This window comes from Zootoca vivipara, chromosome 7 (genome assembly GCF_963506605.1).
Source record: "Zootoca vivipara chromosome 7, rZooViv1.1, whole genome shotgun sequence".
NCBI classification, from domain to species: Eukaryota; Metazoa; Chordata; class Lepidosauria; order Squamata; family Lacertidae; genus Zootoca; species Zootoca vivipara.
The window spans coordinates 75,728,977-75,747,649 of NC_083282.1; the positions used below are offsets into that span (position 1 = coordinate 75,728,977).

Consider the following 18,673-nt stretch of genomic DNA (forward strand, 5'->3'; position numbering starts at 1 on the left):
ATAACCCCCTCATTGCTGCTTGCATGCTGAGGCTATAGAATTCACTCACAGCATTGCCGTTTTCCAGAAAATTGGCCATGCCTTTTCAAAGCTGCCAAAGGAGTGTATATCAATCACTAGTTTTCTGGTTACAAACATTTATAGTTCATGAACTTACACTGTGATACATCCTTATATCCTTATGTTCTTAAATGCACGACTCAGTTCACAATTACCAGCTTACTGCTCAACTCATTTGCTGTGGTATGTTCATCCCATGGCTTCAGGGGCAAGCTGGACACATGCAGGAACCATCACAAAACCACTTCAGTGCAGCAAACATCCAAATTCACATTCCCAGGTCCCTATCGATAACCACATTGTAAAGCAGGAAACTAAGCAAGCACCCTATTGAGTATTATTTGAATTAGAGTGACCAAGAAGTTTGCCTTTGGTTGTTGTTGTTTTTAAGAGTTTTGTGAGAAACAGATTCCCATTAAAAATATTTCCAATGTGCCCAGACTATGTGCTAGAAAAGAGTGCTCCTTATTTAAGCTGTGGTAATACGAGCAGGAACCATGTCCAGCTGTTCAGAATCTATATTGCTTCCTAGGCAAAGTTTCTAAAGACTTTCCAGTCCTTTAGAATAATAAAAATGATGAATAGTCTTGAGCTCCGTGAACCAAAGGTTTTGAAGTGTAACCTGCTACTTGTAATGTACTCAGTAGTTGTGACCTGTATTATATTTACATTATGGTCCACTGCAAGTAGACAACAGGGGAGGGGGCAGGGGAGGCAGCCATAAAATTAACCGAATGAAACGATTGCTGCATAAAATAATTGGAGCAATTGCTTTAAAATTCTCCGTTATGTTTTCTGAGAAGCAGTGCTTGGGGTTTTGTAAATTTTTCAGAACATGATTTGAATAGAAATGTAACCTATCCTGTTACAAAAAAACAACAACTCAGCATAGGAAATGAATTTTCCTCACAAGACTGTGGCCCTTGTCCCACTTTTCTGAGTAGTAAGAAGCTCCAGCTCTTACCCACGATTGGGTTCCTGGAAATATATGGCCTTTTGTAGCATTTTTGTTTATTTACTAATGCACAGGTTGGACATAGGTGGGGGCACAGCTCAAACGCACCAACAGATAGCCAAAGTCTATTGCACCCACATCAGATGTCTAGAAAGAGGCGGCCCAATGCAGTTTCCCCATCCCCCTCTGTCTCTGGAACTCTTTGAGTCTCTGACTCCAACTGCAATCCATACTCCTCTTCTCCCAGATAGCCTGGCCCAACCCTCTGCAGCAGGGCAACTCACCTACTCTAAGCACTAAGCCTCCTTCACTTCTATGGAAGCACATCATTGGAACAGGACTGACTGTCAACACTCCTTTGTCAGATCCGAGATGCTGGTGGTCAGGTATTGCCTCGGGGCAATCCACAAGCTTAGCCCCTCCTCATAGAAAAGAAATCTGATAGGAAGGTTATTAAGAATTCTGTTTCACAGACAGTAGTCTGAGTCTAGTACTGTAGTGAAACTTGAGAGTCAATATTATAGGCGAGAAGTATTCAGATTTGAACCAAACAGCCCATCAAACAGAGGGACAGAGGAGTCTGCCTTACATTGAGTCAGACCATGTGTCCATTTAGCTCAATACCCTGACGGGCAGTGGGTCTCCAATGTTGTGATCTCGCCTTTACCTGGAAATTCCAGGGATAGAATTTGGGGCCTTCCTCATGCAAGACAGAAGCTCTACCACTGAGCTGCGGCCCTTCAGAAATCTAGATCAGGCCATCACCACCACAGTTGCTATTTCCCAGAAGGAAAGTAGCCATTGGCATCACTACGAGTTTCCCTCCCAATGTAAACATACAAAGAGAAGAGTTTTGGGAGAGTGGGATCCGGAATAGGAGTATAGTGGAGGAAATTGTTTAAGCCCTTCTCCCCATAGCATTGATCCAGATACATTCAAGGCTGCTATTTAGTCAGGATAATAATAATAATAATAATAATAATAATAATAATAATAATAATAATAATAATTCTCCCCCACCCTGCCACCCATCTGACTAGGATTTGATATATATTTTTCAAAGCTTTTTTAAAAAGCATTTTCACAACATGTTCTAATATGTGTGTAGATTCCACCTAGGTTGCCCTAGCCACTCTGGGCAGCTTACAACATAATTAAAACACGTCAAACATTTTTTTAAAAACTTCCCGATACAGAGCTGCCTTCAAGTGTCTTTGAAAAGTTGTGTAGTTGTAATCCCATGATGAACATCACATCTAGTTTTCTCTCAGATGTATTGATTATAAATGAGTTTAGGACTGAGCTAGAAAAATGCATCACTACCCCAACTCTGTGTGGAAGCAGTGGGATGTGGGGGGGGGGAGGATAAATGCACACACTTGTTTGCTGTGTGTATTCTGTCTAAACCCTTGACTAAATTATCAGATGGTCATGTGTATTATTCCTCTGTATTCCTGCGGCACTTTCACCACATCTGACCACTACCTGATAGCCATTATGCCACATATTTACAGAACATGTATACCATGAAATTGGCCCTGGGCTGGTTTCATTTTAAGCTGGTCCAGGGGCAATTTGGGCCGTGTGAAAGTATCCAGAGAGAGAGAGAGAGAGCATATTTGATCATTTAGTGATGAAAAGCTCAAACATCCATCGGATGCAGGGATTTTTTTAAAAAAACCTTTTATTTTTTGTGTGTTGTGTTAATGATTGGAAGCCATATGTTTTAAGAACAGCATCAATAGTATCAGTAGCTACAGTTCTCCTCTCGGATTACTTTTTACTGCCTGCCTAATTTTGAGCTTTAATGGCTAACATGCATTTTGTTTATGAGTTACAAATGTTCTGAATTTGACGACAGTAAAAAAAGCAAAGCAACAAAATATTTAGTCTCTCTTCCTCTGCATTGAGGAAGCAGTTTGCAGTTTGTGTGTAGTGTTTTGTTCTTATAACCAGATCATTTGTGTGTGTGTGTATTTGTGTATAACCAGATCATGTGTGTGTTTGTGTATTTATGTGTAGTGGGAAAGAGTTATGCAAGGACCCTGTGATATTTATGGTAGGGCTCCCTCCCTGACATGGTTGCTTTGGGAGTGAACAGAGGATTTCAACCTGGATCAGCCCAAGACATTCTGCTGCCTGGGGTGAAATACAAGATGGTACCTCCCTCCACACATTCCACATAGAGAAGTCAGCCAGATTGGCCATTACTCTTACTTCTACCCTGGCAACACAATGGCATCCTTCACAACACCTGAGAACAACAGGCCAGCTGAAAGAGTGCCACACACATGGCACATATATTGTAGCTTTGGACTTCCAACAGAAATGAGTGGCCAGTTTTGGAAGAAGACAAGGGGTTGTTTTGACACCCCATAATATTCTCTTTGATGGGCGTCTCTACTTGGTAGAGATCCTCTTCTTCTTTCCCTTTGGCCTCTCAGACAGTCTGCACACGGAGGGCACAAGCACTTAAGAAATGTATTCCTTTTTCTCCCTGGTGGAGATAGGCAGTGGGGCGTAATGGTTAGAGATCTGGACTCCAACCGGTGTGAATGGGCTTCAAACCTCCATTCAGCTATGAAGTTCACCGGATGACATTGGGCCAGTCACACACACACTCAGCCTAGCTGACCTCATTGTTGTGAAAACAAAAGGGGTGGAGGAGATGCTCTGGATTTGTCAGCTAATCCAAGAGAAGAAGTATTCAAAGGGTAGGATGAAAACTGCTAAAACCAACGCACAATCTCAAACAGAGGGTTGTTTACAACAGCCCACTCTGTTGCACAAAACCATCGTGGGAAGGAGACAGCAAGTCCACACTTACTGGCCCACTCTGATGGCCCACTCAATGTGTAGATGTTGGGTCCATGAGGAATATGGACCTTGAGGATTGGAAAGAGCAGGGGCCATCCCACTACTTCCTCCTTGTGTTTGTTATACAGTACAGTGGAACCTCGGTTTATGAACACCTCGGTTTACGAATTTTTGGTTTACGAATGCCGCAGACCCATCTGGAACAGATTAATCCACTTTCCATTACTTTCAATGGGAAAATTCGCTTCAGTTTATGAATGCTTCAGTTTAAGTACTCCACGGACCATCTGGAACAGATTAATCCACTTTCCATTACTTTCAATGGGAAAGTTCGCTTCAGTTTATGAACACTTCAGTTTATGAACAGACTTCCGGAACCAGTTGTGTTCATAAACCAAGGTACCACTGTACATGTGGAGGGATTTCTTGAGAACAAGAAAACTGAACAAACATATGTGATGCTGTTCTAGGAACATAGGAAGTTGAATCAGACCCATTGGTCCATATAGCACAGTATTGTCTCTGTTGACTGACAGTGGCTGAACAGGGTTCCAGGCAACAGACTTTCCATCCATGGAAATTCCAGGGATTGAACCTGGTATGTTCTTCTGCATGCAAGGCAGATGCTCACCCACTGAGCTAAGGCTATCTTTCTTTGCTGTTTGTTTTTTTTAACCCAGCAGAGTGCTCAAATTATGGCAGTGGGAGAAAGCAGGGGACTTAATTTAATCTACCATCCTTATCCCCCGATGCCTCCAATTTTAGCTAAACTATGCCCGCAAGCCTTCTAAAAGTAGCACGGAAAGGATCTGCACAGCAGTAAGGAAGTCGCCCTGCCCCCGTGTAATTCAAGCACCGAGTGAGCTTCAAATTCTAGAAGAATTTCTTTTAAACTGGACGCCACACACATCATAAGATATCCACAAAAGATCTTCCCAAACGTTTTGCATATCTGTTAGAAAAAAACCAACAGACACACAGACACAATCCAGACATGCGTATGGCTGTCCATGTTGCATCGTTTGGTTGTTACTTAATTTGCACTACAAATAACACCAGCAAAAATGTGTGATGAATGGTAGAAGTCACTACAGGATGCATTAACCGTACGGAATGCTTGCACCTAATCATTTTCCCGCGTGGTACTTCGCCATATTCATTTATCTCCCTGGCATCTAGAATCTCCTTTAGACAGCATGTTCTTTCAGGAGCAACAGCACCAAGGTCTTCCTTCCTTCTCCCCCCCCCCCCCAGGAGTAAATAAAGCGCCAGCGTGGCGGATATATGACCCATCCAGGATATTGTGAGAGAGATCTATATGACTGTTTTGAATGCTTTCACACATGTACACCTCATGCACACAACTTGCACCTGATGTTTAATGACAGGCAGTAGGGCCTACGGAAATGAGCGTAGCAGGACTGAGCGCCTGAGGAATGCAGATTTAAGGCTGGTGCTTTGTCACCTTGTTTTCAAACTTCTGTCTCTGTTCACATGATGGGGAAGCATTCAAGGAAAACAAGAACACTCCCTTGATGTCTCTTGGGGAGGCTCTGGTGTGCCTGTTTGAAACAACTGATACATACAACGCTGTGGGGAGAACCCCACATTTCTGTCCACTGTCCCCTGCCCCCCGCCCCCAGGGCTGCACAAAAGATGAAGGTAAAAGTAGCCGCAGGCTGTTGAAGCAGGAAGCTGTCGCTCCCTCCCCAGCCGTGTATTTGGAATCCCTGAGCATGGATTAGTTACCTCTCAGTGCACTTTAGCAGCCTTTTGTCAAAGTGGTTAATGACTGGCGTATAAACCTGTTTTTAAATCCTCAAAACATACTTGCTGAGGCCTCCCACTTCAAATATGTTACTGAAGGGGAAAGGGGGAATCGCCGAGTCAACCTGCTGAAGACATAACTGCTACAAAGGATTAGGGCACAATGATTATTTTAATCCGATGCCTTAGCTGTGACCTGTTGGTTGGGTAAGGAATTCCACCACCATCCTCAAAGCTGATGGTGTGTCCCAGCTTCCTAAATTCCCTCAATATTTATCTTCCCTTTCCATAAGGGCACGGCAGTGGTGGACTTTGGGCTCTCAAATTTCAGCAGTGTCCTGTGCTACACTAAAATTTGCTACCACCCCTGCCATCCCTACACCAGTGTGGTGTAGTGGTTAAGAGCGGTAGACTCGTAATCTGGGGAACCGGGTTCACGTCTCCGCTCCTCCACATGCAGCTGCTGGGTGACCTTGGGCTAGTCACACTTCTTTGAAGTCTCTCAGCCCCACTCACCTCACAGAGTGTTTGTTGTGGCAGAGGAAGGGAAAGGAGAGTGTTAGCTGCTTTGAGACTCCTTTGGGTAGTGATAAAGCGGGATATCAAATCCAAACTCTTCTTCTTGCACCCAGTTCTAGAGCATTTTTGTGGCGTCCCCTGCAGTGTGGCCCCAGTGCGGACAAACCAGTCACACTATCCTAAAGTCACCTCTGGACAGGAGAAGCCAAAGCACTGATTTGGGTACCACAAACTTCAGCCAGAGGAACCAACTGAAGTCAGGTGTAAAAGGATCTAGTTCCTGTGACGGCAAGTAGCAGTAAGGCTGGTCGCAGAAGGAATTGAAGGCAGCTCACAACCACAAAAATAATAGGGAAAGGACTGAAAATAAAGTAAGTTTCCTGAAACACAGAAAATAAATTAAAGACCATCAGATAAAATGTTCAAATGTTTTGGGCTACAACTTCCGTCACTACGGTAATGATTGGCTATCCTGGCTGAAGCTGAAGGAGTCCAATGACATCTGGAGGTTGGAGAAGGCTACTCCAAAGGATCTCAAAGCATCCTCTATGGATGAAGCCTCAATTATAGTTGTGATATTGGATTAAGTTATGGCATCTCACGAGGCAGCTGCTCATTTGCATATGGCAATTAATTTAAATGTATGCAAATCTACAATTTCCCATGGTCCAGAATTAAAGCTGAACAGCCCCCATGAGTAAGCTAACCTTGCCGAAATAATGAATGAGGAGTTGGATTGGGTTGCAACTGCAATGTCTCCTTTGGCCACTGCTAATTTGCATGCGTTAATTCATTTAAAATACAAGCAATTATAACATTGCCTATAGCCTGGAATTACAGTTGAGCCTTCTGAAACCCTCAAGCAGCCAAGTGTTGAGAAAATAGAAGCAGATGGCTGAGATCCAGCTGCAAGTCGACCTGAGAGTGAGTGGATTAGTGCTATGATTCTAAAAAGAGGGGGAGGGTACAGGAAAAAGGGGGAATGGGGTGGTGGGTTGGCTTTTACTTGCAGAAACTAATAGATCTCCATATTTGGCATTAGAAACCTCCCCCCCATTGTCATATAAATTAATGACCCTGGGTTCCCTCCCCCAATATATATGGCCTGCATATATTTGCCTCTTGAATCTTTGGGTCCTTCTGGTGTTTCCTTGTGGCCTAATGTCATTGTGGACTAGAGTCATGCTATTCTATTCTACCAAGTGAGCAGCTAGCCCTCTGGTTCAACAGTGTTCTTCTATGTCCAAGGCCCATCATGGTAGCAGCCTTTTCCTAAAAGCCCATTGTACAGTAGATGGTAGCAACTGCAGATGAAAAGAGAGGTGTACTTGTGGCAACTCTACTCTTATCCTAAGAATCATTTTGAGAGCCCACTGCTGCTGGGCTACCAAGAGCTAAGCCATGGTTTGGCTTAGTGTTACATTGAACCCAGGCTTGTGATTTACTTCCTCCTAAGAAACAATGAGCAGCAAGCTAAGAGCAACCTTCGTTATACATCAGGCATCATCCTGCCCCTGTGGCACTTTATTTCCTAAAATCCTAAAAAACAAAACCCTCAACAACTTCAATCCTAAAAAAAAGCTCAAAAACTTTGGGGGTAAAATCCTAAAGAAAAGCTCAACAAACAACTTCAATCCTAAAAAAAGGTTAACAACTTTAGCCGGCCCTCATGGCCCTTCACTTCATCAAATCTGGCCCTCTTTGGAAAAAGTTTGGACACCACTGATGGTTTGTTTAGAGCAAAATAAACTACAACCCTGGTTTCAGACGTAATGCTAAGCCAAACCATGGCTTAGCCATGTCCTGGCTTACCAGATGTCCTGGTAGCACACCAGGAGTCAAGAAGGAGCAAAACAGCTGGTATTTCCCTCCATGAAGCCTTGCTCCTTCACAGTAATCCATAGTTTGGCATAACATTATGTGCAAGACAGGCCATTGTCTGCTACAGATCTAAAAGCCAAAAAAGCTTAATACATTAATAGCTTTTAAACTATACTTGCTACTTTTTAATAATTGCTTGTTTTTACTTGTTTGCATAATTGTATAAGCTGTTGTTGTTGTTGTTACTCACCCTTCACCTCAGTGATTCAGGGCTTGTTACAACAATCTAAACACAATATTCTAAACAGTTCAGAACAACTTACTATCACAGAATTGAGATGGTTTTGTTATATTGGTAGTATGGTTAATAGTAGTACAGCCATACCTCGGTTTAAGTACATTTCGGTTTGAGTACTTTCAGTTTAAGCACTCCGCGGACCCGTCTGGAACGGATTAATCCACTTTCCATTACTTTCAATGGGAAAGTTTGCTTCAGGTTAAATACGCTTCAGGTTAAGTACAGACTTCCGGAACCAATTGTGTACTTAAACCGAGGTACCTCTGGGACCCTATGGTAAAGGGCAGATAAGAAATCACACACGCACACAGAGGGATCCAGTTTTTTTTGTTTTGTTTTAAAATATTTTTATTAATTTTCTAAACATTACAAAGAAAAAAGACAAAGAACAAAAAAAAGAAAATACAAAAAAGAACAATTGAATTTTTAAAAAATAAAAATAAAAACAAAATACACCCAAACTCGCTTTTTGGAGAACCATATTCTTCTACCTTAACAATATAATACCCCTTAACCAGATTTTGCTCCCCTATAATTCCTTTACTCTGTTGACTTCCTCCACCCCCCCCTTCCACGTTTCTATTTATAACTAATATGGCACTTTCTACTTCATTCCTCCAATCTTCATTCTAATTCTCTTATTACATGACTGTTCCAAATCTATTTTTACATACACGCATAACATAATTAAAAAATCTCCTTAGAATCTGGAATCTATAATAACTATTTAACATACAATCATTTCTCCCCTTTATTTTACTTCTCGCCTCTTCAGCCTCTTATACTTCCCCCTCCCTTGTTTCTTTGATCTTATAGTTTTTCTCCAAATAGATCTTAAACTTCTTCCAATCTTCTTCCACTGTCTCCTCTCGCCGGTCTCGGATTCTCCCAGTCTGTTCAGACAGTTCCATAAATTCTATCAGCTTCATCTGCCAGTCGTCAATCGTAGGCAGATCTTCAGTTTTCCAATTCTTTGCCAAGACTATCCTAGCTGCTGCTGTAGCATACAGAAAAAAAGTACAGTAATATCTTTCTTTGGTAACTCTTGTCTTGTTATTCCAAGTAAAAAAGCTTCTGGTTTTTTAACAAATGTGTTTTTAAAAACTTTTTGTAACTCATTATAAATCTTATCCCAGAAGCCCTTTATTTTTTTATTGCATGCCTGCTCTGTCCATTCATCTCTTTTTCCTCCTGCCAAAAAGAAAAAAAGAAATCAGTGGTGGCCCTGTGCTACAAACTGCAGGTTACCAGGATACAGAGCACACAACCCACCATATCTCATTGCATGAAGAGACCCCAAATCTTCAGAGAAATGATGTAAAGGTCACGCAGGTAGGATTGTGTCGGAAGGTAAGTCATTAAGAAATGCTAACCAGTTCTTAAATGATGGTGCTGGGGGACTTTGTCTCCTTTTGGACACATTTGGCATTCAGCTTGTTCTGATAGGACTTGATCTAGCAAAACCAGCTGCCCGGTTACCATAAGCCTTAAGGCTTGGGTTGCATTGTCAGAGGCTGGAATGAAACCTTACAGTTGACTGCATTATATTAAAATGTTGTATTCATCTGCTTTTCTGTGGTCCCTGAGGTTTCAGGGTGGGGGGGGGGAGTCTGCAATATCATCTGGGGAAGAATGATAATACGGATGTTGTTTCCTTCTAAACAAATAGTTATTTTTCCCAGGCAACATGTCTCCTCAGACACGTTTACATCAATTAGAAAGGAAATAAAGAATAGCACACCACAGAGAAATGTCATCACCCTTGGACCAATTCCCATAAAGTCTAACATATTTAAGAACTGGGGGAAGACGTGCTGATCAGCATTGAGGATAGATCTGAACATGTTCCTAACACACCCAAACCACTCTTAGCCTATCCTGTAAGGCAACACACACCAATGGCGGTTGACATACCCCTGACAAAGCTCTATGGAAAACCAACAATTTCTCTACACACACCCCTCGGTGTTCTTGTATCTTTATTATGGACACATTTGGGTTATGACATAAGAAACCACCTGTATTCTGAGCGCAGGTATTTGCATGTACATATTTACTCTACTTGGTCAGAACAACTGAGCTCATAATCAACAATATATCTCCCTCTCTTCCTCTCTAGGAGGTAAACACTGATATAATGAAGCCAGAACCAAGTTGTCCATTGTTTCTCAGTATATATCCCATCACACCTGCCCTTGTCGTTGCAGACCTGTTCCCTGTTGCTATAGGGCGGGGGGGGGGTAGAATTAATGAGCAGAAACTGCAGGGAAGAAGATTTGGGTTGAACATTAGAAGAAAGTTTCTACTGGTTAAGAGCTGTTCATCAGTGGAACACAGAATGTCTTGGGAGGTGGTGGGCTCTCCCTTATTGTTGTATCAGTGCTCCTCATGTATGCAATTTTGTCCATAGGATACCATTGGCATCAAAATGCCAACCTATATGTTTCCCCCAGATTTCTTATTTGCAGGGGAAATATTTAGTGGCGAAACAAAAACCTGTCACAAATGGGTCTGAATGACCCTGTTTGCCAATTAAGCTCTTCTCTTGAAGCAGGGGTCCCCAGACTTACCGCGCAGTGGGCCGGTGCCCGCCGCGCCGACCGCGCGGCGGGCCGGAGGGCAGGGGAGTGCGTGCGCAGCGGGCCGGAGGGCGGGGGAGTGCGCGCCCGTGCGCATGCGCACACGCACACGGGCAGGGAAAATATCGCCGAAAATCCATTTTGCGCATGCGTATGGGCCTCCCCCGACCCGGAAGTGCATCGGAAATGACCTCTTCTGGGTCAGGAGAGGCCCATACGCATGCGCAAAATGGATTTTCGGCGATTTTTTGCCGATTTTTCTGATCGTCGCTGTGCCGTGCGCCGTAAGAGCGGGCGGCGGCAGCGGGCGGCGGGGGTCGTCGCGGGCCGGATTGGGAGGCCGATTGGGCCGCATCCGGCCCGGGGGCCGTAGTTTGGGGACCCCTGTCTTGAAGCATCCGAAGGACTTGGGTGGCGCTGTGGTCTAAACTGCTGAGCCTAGGGCTTGCTGATCAGAAGGTCGGCGGTTTGAATCCCCGCTAGGGGGTGAGCTCCCGTTGTTCGGTCCCTGCTCCTGCCAACCTAGCAGTTCGAAAGCACGTCAAAGTGCAAGTAGATAAATAGGTACCGCTACAGCAGGAAGGTAAACGGCGTTTCCGTTTGCTGCTCTGGTTCACCAGAAGTGGCTTAGTCATGCTGGCCACATGACCCGGAAGCTTTATGCCAGCTCGTCCGCGACTGGACCTAACAGTCAGGGGTCCCTTTACCTTTACCTGGAAGCATCCAGATTCTGCACTGAGTGGGGAGCTAAGCTTTAGATGGCTCACAAGGTCCCAGACCCTACCATCTCTAAACTTATTATTTGACACCTCTTGCAGAACTTCAGGTTCTCCCTGGTGTGGTAGAAAATATGCTGATGATGGTGTGTCCGCGGCCACATAAGGCAAGGATGCAGTCTTCCCAAACTAAGAACGCCTTGCTCAGGCACAGCAGCCGTCCTGAAGTCAACGGGAGATATTTCCAAGTAAGGCTGCACACTTACTCCGCAGCAAACCCCACGAAACTCTTAACTGAAAGCCGAACAGTTTACAATGTGATTAGAGTTGTCAAGGTATACTGTGCAACATACCTTGACTTTAAAACTTCAGGACTGCAACTTGCAATCCTAAGTACGGTTCCTAGGGAGTAAGTAAGCCTCGTTGGAATCGAGGAACAATGCCAAGCGTTGCGCGCGCACTGCAAGTCCTGCTGAAATAAATGAGTTCACTCTAAAGAAAGCGACCTGCGCTGACGACTTAACGTGGAACGATACCATAAAAAAAGCGGGTGGCGTGGCGAGGGGGAAACTAGTAGAACAAATCTGCAAGTGAGTCGAACTAGCGAATCCGCGCGCTAGCCCATTCTTCGACGATCGCCTGTCTCTTGCGCCATGTAATCACCAAGCGCAGGCTCCTGGAAATCAGTCACTCCTCGGGTTACAATTCGGCGCAAGGTAACGGGAGATGTTCTGTTTGCAAGCAACTTTACCAAGAGTAGTTAGAAAGAAAGTGTCGCTATTCTCCCTCCTCCCAGACTTCCTTGGTTAGAATATAACAACTCGCCGGTGTGTCTCTCTTTCCCTCGCCTCCCGCCCTCTCCGTCCCTCCCTCCCTCGTTCACTCATTCGCTCTTTTCTGGACGCGCGCACCCTCGCCGGCCGCCTCTCCCCACCCACTCACCCACCGAGGACTCCTGGGCGCGCGTGTGCGAAGGAGTTGTTGAACTTTAGGTAAAGGGCAAGGTAAGGGCAGAGCGGCAGCATCCTTGCTCCTGAGTGGGCATGTGCAGACCTCGCGCGCACATGCTCACTGGCGCGGTGGCGTGAGGAGTTTGCTGGGCACGTTGCTCGAAGGGGAGCGAACGGTGCGCGCTTTCCCGGCTGCTGCGGACTTCTCCAGCTCGGAGCGGCAGCGGCTGTCCGGAGCGCAGGCGGCCTCGCGCGCTCGTTCTTCTCCTGGCGCGCAGGCGGATGCGGGGACAGGAGCCCGGCAGCGCCAGACGCTCTGCGGCAGTTTGCGGTGAGTGGACGGGACCCCCGCCCCGATGCAGTGCCCTTCTCCCTCTTCTCTCCATCCCCTCCCCGGTTCATGATTTTGGCAAAGGGGCGCTGGGTGGAGGCGAGCGGTGCTTTGCGCACTTGGAGATCCCCAAGCGCATTCACTTGCCCCGGGCCGGGTGGGGTGGACGTTACCGTAACCGGGGCTGGGAACCGTCCTTGAACCTCCCCAACGGGACATTTCTGTTCATGGAAGCTTTTTGTTTTCGGGGGGGGGGAGCCTGCTACCTTAGATCTTAAATGCTGGGTGACATCTCTCCCCACTCTTAGTCCCTTTCCCTCAGCTTTTCTGCTGAAAGAATGAAAAACGCGCCACTTCTTCATACATTAGCTCGCGTTCTCTCTCCTTTTACGCGTTCCAAGTATTTCAGAACTTAAAATCCACGCGCGTGTGCGTGTGTCTATATATACGTGTCCCAGGTGGCTTTGGGAAGCGGGGTGGGAGGCTCTAAATATGTTTTATGCCGTTGTAGCTCAAAAAAGTGAGTGGTTGATGTGTATATAAGGATTTCTCCCCAACCCCCACCTTGTTTACTATTCAGTGATGAGTTTTTTTAATTATTAATTTACATATCTATCCACTTGCTGTGGAATCTTGACAGATCCCTGGGGATACTTTGCAAAAAGATTATTATTATTTTGTCAAACGTTTTCTGAGTAATTTTTGTTTCACAACATATGGAGAGATTTCCCTGCGTGTTGAATGGGTCTACAAGAGCCTTATCAAACCTCTTGCCTTATTTCGAGTAGCTGAATGCTGATTCTCTGTCTTAATCACTAGTTGAGTGCATAGTTTGGGGCATTTCAAGTGGAGTGGATATAATGTAGGCATGAGAGCGTTTCAGTTGTGTGTGAAAACTGTATAGGTTACCCATCAGTGATGATTAAAAAATGTTTATTTCAAGAAAATCAACTTAGCAACGAAGAAAAAAAATACTCAGTTTGTTACACCATGGATACTTATTTAGCTGTCATTAGAGAGATCAGTGCTCCTGTTTTTATATGTTCTAGATGGAATGTTTTGAACACCCCAAATAATAATTGAGACCTTAGTAACGCCACTATGTAATTGAAAAGGTGCATATAATGAATGTTATTGATCCTGTAAATGTGGCATCAATCATAGCTTTACATCTGTTTCCAGTTTTTAATGTGTGCATTATTTAGCGATTGCCACACAGAGGAACACCAGCAAGCAAAAGTTCTCTGTTTTAAAAACAAAAATAAAGTTGCAAGTGAATGGGAATTTGCCCGTATAATGTCCTGGTGCTTTTACCAATGAGAATAGTATAATCTTTAAATACGGCATTTGTAATATAAGCTATGGATGCCATTTTGCTTTAGGGTCCAATATTTTAATCTACTTTAAGATGATGATGATGATGATGATGATGATGATGATGATGATGATGATAATAATAATAATTGTCCCAAGCATACAAGGTATGTCTAGATTTGTATGTTCTATCAACACTCAAATTTAATATGATGGCGAGGCTTTAAGAGGGAGAATGTAAAAAATAAAAATAAAGGCTTTATTACAAAAAAGTAGAATTGATTTACTGTTTCAAGAAGAAAAGTTAGTGTTATTTATACATAATAAGCATTCAAGTGTGAAATTGAATATTTGCGCTCTGAGAAAGGCCCTTGAAGGAAGTTTATAGTGTACAGATTGCTGTGTTTCTCGGCCAATCTTTATTAGATTGATATGCTTCTTTTGGATTAATTACTGAACTTTCAAAATACATGCAGTGAACTAGTTTTCTATTGTTCCGTATCTGTTTTCTTGGAGGGAGTGTCAGGTGTATGCATCCCTTAACATTCTTAAAGCAATGGGCCAGGTTGTGGGTTCAATCTTCTTGGTGCAAAGGTTTACAGGCAACAGCATTTCGAATATCTCAAGGAAGTTATTTCTTTCCTAAGCAGGGCTACTAACTTACAACGGACTTGATAAGCTTCTGGGTGCTGATCCTGGCAAGAGAGGAGGCATCGTTGAAGATGAGAATAGTTAAATACTATATTCTAGTCCTGTTTTTCCCTGATGGTTTCCCCTGTTTTACTGTAGCACATAGATTTTCTTTAAGTTGGACTGCACCCCTGAAGCTTTTTCTTCTTTTTAACTTATAGCTCGGTTTATATTTGCTTCAACACAAGCCATCCAAATTATGTGGGTTTTCCTCTCTCTTAATACGCTGTAAATGAAACGTAAGAATCTCAAAGCACAGCCGTTTTTTGACAGCACCAACTACATCCCAAGCACAGTCTTGAAACGAGATTTTTAAAGCTGGCAACTAACAATAGCATTGGTTCAGGAGAAGCACTCCACACACCCAGGACAGTGCAGAACATAGCTTCAGAAGTATCATAAATCAACACTGTGACACGGGTCCTAAGGACCACTGTGTTCTGGAAGGTGGTGTACTTTTCATATCGTTATTTTTCTCCTTTTTTAAGCATTTGCATGGTGATTCTGGCCACATGGATCTGTAACATCACCACATGGATGAAATGCTCTGGACCTGTAGTTGTGGTAAAGATGAAGACCTTTATAAAGCTAAATTTTGAAGCTGCTTTGTTAATAATGGTGGTAAAGAATATTACCAGTAAGAATCTGTCTGTAACCGCCTTCGGGAGGGTTCTATTCTGATGACTCCATATTCCCACCTGAACGTGTAACTGTGGCCAGAAAAGGAACACATCTCATTGGTGATTGACATTTTAGACATTAGTTTAATGTGGTATTAGACTTTGCTGCGTTAACTTTGTTCTGGGAGCTTTTTTATCTCAGGCCCTTTCATAATGAAGTGTTTAAAAAATAATACATATGTAAGTGCAGAATTGTATGAGGTTTTTTGGGGGGTCTACTAATATTTTGCCTACATAAACAGTGCAGTCCTGAACCAAAGTAAATCCCGTTGAATTCAATGTGGCTTATTTCCAGGTTGAGCTTGTATAGGATCACAGCCTTAGACATTAATAGTGCCCATCTCTCTGCTTACTGTCATTAATGAATACTTGTATTGTTATTGGGCTGAGTTTCTTTGGCATACTCAATCTCATTTTCTCTGATAAATTTTGGTATTGGCATGTCGATTCATGCTGTCTCTAGCTAGTGAAGCTGAAGGGTACTAATTACTAATCTTTCCTATAATCTCCTCGTGTAGCAAATTCATAGGCTGTGCCACTTAATGAGATTTTTTCCCCCCAGAATTATTATTATTTTTTGAAGGAACGGTGTTTTGGAGATTTATGTAAACCAGAAAACATAATTGCATTTATGAGAAAGTGACTCCTTCCCTCCCCCGAAATAAATTAAAACAATTAAGGTTTAATTGAAATCGTCAGTTTACATATGCTGGGTGAAACTCAGCCAAAACATTTCTGTGCCATTGAACTCAATGGGATAATTAACTTGCCGCTGAGATCAGTGGGACTTAAAAATCCGTAGCTTTGGTTAGATCGAGCTCTCTGTTTTAATGCATAGAGTGTAAACTGTAGCCAGATAAAAATCTTATTTATTTAGAAAAGGAAAAACACTAACAAGAGATTTACCCTTGAGGTAATTGGGTTGGTTGTAAAGGAATGTTTCAGATGCCTCTGACTATGCTGTGTGGATAAATGAAAAGTTGTGCTGGCAGAGAGGGGCGGGAATACCTGGAGGCTTTTTGGTTTTATCTGTTTATAACTTTAAAATAAGAATAAAATTTTAAAAAACTGCATAGATGCAAGAGAGAACGTAGTAACTGTTATATTTTGCCTTATGAAACCGTAAAAGGATCACAACAGATTCATTGCCAGGTATAAATTATTTCAGCTGCGGTGGCTTTTCCAACTTTTGTTACCTCTTGTGGCTACAATCGCCATGTAACTAAATCTGAAATTATCACAAGCAGCTTTTTTTTTTAAGTCTTTATATGCATAATTCAGTCCAGCAATAATTTCCCTTGTTTAAGTGTGTCTGTGGCTCCCACTCACTATTCTGTAAAGCAAAGTATTGCAAACTCAGCCAGATGCGAACAGGAATAAGAGCTAAACAAACAGAGAGTGATTAAGAGAGAAGAAATTGCCTTTTCTTGGTCCTCTCTTTACTTTCTTTTCTGGCAGAAAAGCCACCCCAAGTGAGCTTATCCCTTTTCGGTTACATTTATCTCACAAGTCAGTTCAGAAAACAGCCCGAACAGAGGGCCACCGAAAACAGATGAAGACAATGCCTAATCTTTATTTATAGATCTTAACTGTTCTAATGGTGTTTAACAAACACCCCGTTAATATGGGGTGAAGATAAATCCCACAATTAGGTGGCTGGAGGAATAACGAGAGAGCTGCATTTCAGCTACTGTACCATGGGAGCTTAGGCCAGCAGGCTGCTGCAAGAGAGGTCTGGTGGGATTCTTGCTGTAATTTTACAGGGGAAATGTTAGAAAGGATTTATATCCTGAAAGCAGGATAAAATCAATTATAACAAAAATAAATAAATAGAGGGAGAACAACTTTGCATGGAACAGTTCTGAAAACGATGTTTCTGAAAAGGTTTTGTTCATTCCCGCAAGGAGAACGCGGTTGGTTTCTGTTGCCTCCGCTCCCTTCTAGAATGTTTTGGGGGATAAACTAGAAAGTGAGGCTTCTTCTCCTGTACTTTTCGTGAAAAAAGTAGTAATATGCAGAGAATCATGCAAAGGGCAATGAGCAAAATACTGGCACATAATAAGAGAGAGAACCTGATTCTTCTAGGCATATGGCAGATGTTTCCTTTACCGGTAGTAGCTGTAGTTATAGCATCGTACTGCCACTCTTTGTCATGGTTTGTGCCAGTAACAAAAGAAGTGCATGGTTTTGTTCTGATATTTTTTTTAAAACAACAACAACAACCCTAAAAGTGTCATCTTTTGTGGACAGCCATTCTATCCGTTATCACATTAATTGTGTCGTATGGATAGCATAGGTGTAGTCGACCCAGTGTATGTAAAAAGCTGTGATTTGTTTCTATTGCACAGTCATATGTTCTGTTCTTATTCATGGCCTTGTAAGAAGCCTACAGGGAGGAAGAAAAGAGTTTTGTTTTGTTTTAAGAGTGTAACCAGAGCGATATTGTACAAAATTACAGATGGAGTATGTTTCTCCCATAATTTCAAAACATTCTAGAATCTTGAAATAGTCTTCTATCACTTTTGCCACTGAGAAGGCATGTTTAGCAACGTTCTGTTCTTAAGCTTTAATATTTTTTTAAAAAAATGGGAGCAAACCAACTAAAGTTAATGGAACTTTAAAATAACTCTTGTTAACAATTTGCTTAACTCTTTCATTGAAATCAATGGGACTTTATAGAGTACTTTTAACATGCCTTTGCTGAGCCAAAGTTATATTGTATAGGGTACATGTGTTTGAAATGCTACAACTCGTAAGCAAGCAAACCATGACAACATGAATAAGCAAATGTGCAAACTCCTGGGGAGCTAAGCCAAACTTTGACTCTTGGTTTACTGTACTTCTCTGCAGACTACTGAAGAGCTGTAACCAAGGTTTGTCCTGTGTTTTATGGCATGTGGTTTGTCCAGAAGAACTAAACTACAAGCCTGGGTTTAGATGACACACTAAGCAAAATCGTGGCTTAACATAGCAGGAGAATGACCAGGGGCAAACAAAGCAGGCATAATCTCCCCTCCAGTAGCCTGCATGTTTGCTAATTTGTGCTAAACCATGGTTTGCTTTACCATCACATGCAAATTAGGGCTTACTGTGCCACAAACCCAGTCCAGGGTTGTGTTCACCTAAAGCCTGAATTTACTTGTTCTTGAATGTGCATTAACAGTGTGCCAGGTGGT

At 42.9% G+C, this 18,673-nt stretch overlaps 1 protein-coding gene across 3 annotated transcripts in view; it reads left to right on the plus strand.

Moving 5' to 3' along the window:
- Positions 1-12,100: 12,100 nt before the first annotated feature.
- The window catches only part of EYA2 (EYA transcriptional coactivator and phosphatase 2), a 132,389-nt gene continuing 125,816 nt past the window's right edge, over positions 12,101-18,673 (plus strand). Inside the window, exon 1 of one of the 3 annotated variants that reach the window (XM_060277284.1) lies at positions 12,101-12,122. The gene's annotated coding sequence lies outside the window, so the exon portion shown is untranslated. Of the gene's footprint in view, positions 12,123-12,390; positions 12,814-18,673 lie in introns of those variants that run through there. The other 2 variants (XM_035122411.2, XM_035122412.2) reach the window with 2 other exon arrangements.